The sequence below is a fragment of the Cloeon dipterum genome, chromosome X (genome assembly GCF_949628265.1).
Source record: "Cloeon dipterum chromosome X, ieCloDipt1.1, whole genome shotgun sequence".
NCBI classification, from domain to species: domain Eukaryota; kingdom Metazoa; phylum Arthropoda; class Insecta; order Ephemeroptera; family Baetidae; genus Cloeon; species Cloeon dipterum.
The window spans coordinates 21,900,909-21,903,085 of record NC_088790.1 but is presented as its reverse complement, the minus strand read 5'-3'; the positions used below and the strand labels follow the sequence as shown (position 1 = coordinate 21,903,085).

At 39.9% G+C, this 2,177-nt stretch overlaps 1 long non-coding RNA gene across 1 annotated transcript; it reads right to left on the bottom strand.

Annotated features, from left to right (window-relative positions):
* Window positions 1–1,144: 1,144 nt before the first annotated feature.
* On the bottom strand, window positions 1,145–1,706 carry LOC135946919 (uncharacterized). Its single transcript, XR_010575557.1, has 3 exons — window positions 1,572–1,706; window positions 1,441–1,517; window positions 1,145–1,388 (listed from the first exon to the last, which is right to left on the bottom strand). It is a non-coding gene; the product is annotated as an uncharacterized LOC135946919 (long non-coding RNA).
* Window positions 1,707–2,177: the final 471 nt, after the last annotated feature.

Sequence of the window (2,177 nt, the reverse complement as noted above, 5' to 3'; positions counted from 1 at the left end):
AAGCCGCCAAGCAGCCAGCCAGCCAGAGCGGCCAACTTTATTCCGCTGCTGCGGGCAAATCGCTCTCTATACTCTCGGTACACTAGTAGCTCTCGCGGAATTACTTTTTAACAGTAGATGAGAACAGAGAAAATGCTTTTCAAATCACTTTGTAATGTATTTTGTTTCTTCTTTTGTTTAAATAATGTCATTTCTAGACATGAAAGTTCAAAGAGGTATTGCGGGCCATTGCGGCAAAACCCCGGAATGAGTAGATTTTTTAATGTTAGTATATTTTTCTTCGAACTTTAAAGACAGTCACAGATGATTTGAAAACCAAGCCATTGGCTTCAATTGTTGAATGCATGCACTTGCTAAGTGACAATCCGAGCGATGTTTGGGGTTGATTTGCGCCCAAATTTGATTCTTGCCTTGCAATGACTAGTTCATTCAGATTTGGAAGGATTGCGGAAGCTTTCCGACTCGACACTTGCTGGTTTGCGTGATTGATTTTTTATTATTTTGAACCTCTCCTCAGCACATACCATGGGCTATGAGCTTATCGAGTCCCAATAACACCGCCGAGCGGACAATAAGGGACCCGAGTGGCCGCAGAGGAGCCAATGTGGCCATTTTTTTGCCTCCCCGCACCGAGGTCTTTTATTGAAACGCCAGACATTTGTCCCTGAAGGTGCGAAAACCAGCAAGTTGCGAGTCGGCGTCGGTGCGCCTCCCAGCCCGTTGAGCAATTTCGAGTCACTAAATGAACCACCTTTTGCCATCTCTGACATTGGACAGCCAGTGTCAGATCAGATCCCCGAACTACTCAAATGTCTCCCATTTCTTTGGCACACTTGAGAATGCCTCAACAATGCGAGCCAACGGGCTGGTTTTGTTTCACGTAACGAATGTCTAGCATTTCAATAAAAGACCTCGGTGTGGGGGCAGTAGCGTTTTCTGGACTGGACTCCTTTCAATGAGGCCTGTGTGCCCATGTTATTCGTTCGTGATGTTATTGGAAGTTTCACGAGGGAGTCGCTTATCTCAAAACAGGCATAACCAACAAAAAATTTTAAAAAGTCTCTTTCTGAATCATTTTTCTGAGTTCAAAACGTATTTTTAATTTTGTTCTTTAAATCTATTGTGCTATATATTGTAAAATGCATTTTTAAAGTTCCCAATTTATTGCCGGAGGAATTGAACAATGTAGTTCACTCAAATCGCGTGGCTCATTCAGCAGGAGTCACAGGAGCTTTGGTTGAAGTTTTTTCCCTCTTCTTTTGCATAAATCTCTCCCGTTCTTCCTTCTCTGACGCTTCACCCCTAGAAACCTCCTTGAGGACAGGAATGGATCTAGCGAGACCCAAAGTCTCCCTTATCTTATTCATCAAATTTTGCAGGTTGCTGAGCTGAAATTTCTTAAATTAATTTCCAATTTAACTTGCAATTTTATCTAAGTACGATATTCGAAGGTAACATAGGATTTCCTGGTTGTGGCGCTGGAGTCACATCACCCCCAGCAGTTTCTTCTTCAGCACCTATGAAATATATGAGACAATTCATACTATTTAATCATATTAAATGTGACTTACTCGCGAAGGAGACCGCTACTGTCAGAAGCACAGCGAATAACACAAGGAATCTCATTTCGACGATGGCCAGTGTTATACTGTTCCCTTATAATTTCTCAACTCAATTTATATGCTTTCGTGTCCTGTTCGCTGGCGTGGACTCTTTTGATTTGTTCATAATTGTGCGTAGTTTCGATGCAGCGTGACACCAACTTGCCGTGGGAACAGTTATCAGTTTTTTTTTTAATTATTTCTACCACGTAAAAAGGCAGCAGAAAATGATATGGCGTGTAGATAAAGTGGAAGATAATTAATTGGAGCAAAAGAGAAAACGTCAAAGTATATTTTACTTCTACATTTTTAAAGCAATGAAAGTGTTGTATTTTTTTCACACTTGGATGTGTTACCGAGATACTGCCGAATAAAGGAAATCTAAATTAAATAGTTGAAATATCAACTCGAATTTAGTGATGCAGTCTATGGAGTACATAAACTGTTTTCAAAAATATATAAAGTAAGATTTACAAAATTGATAAAAATCTCTACATTAATTAAACCCTAGTTATTAGCTGAAAAAATACACAGATGTTGCTGTCAGCTCATTATTAAATTTATTGGATTGATTGA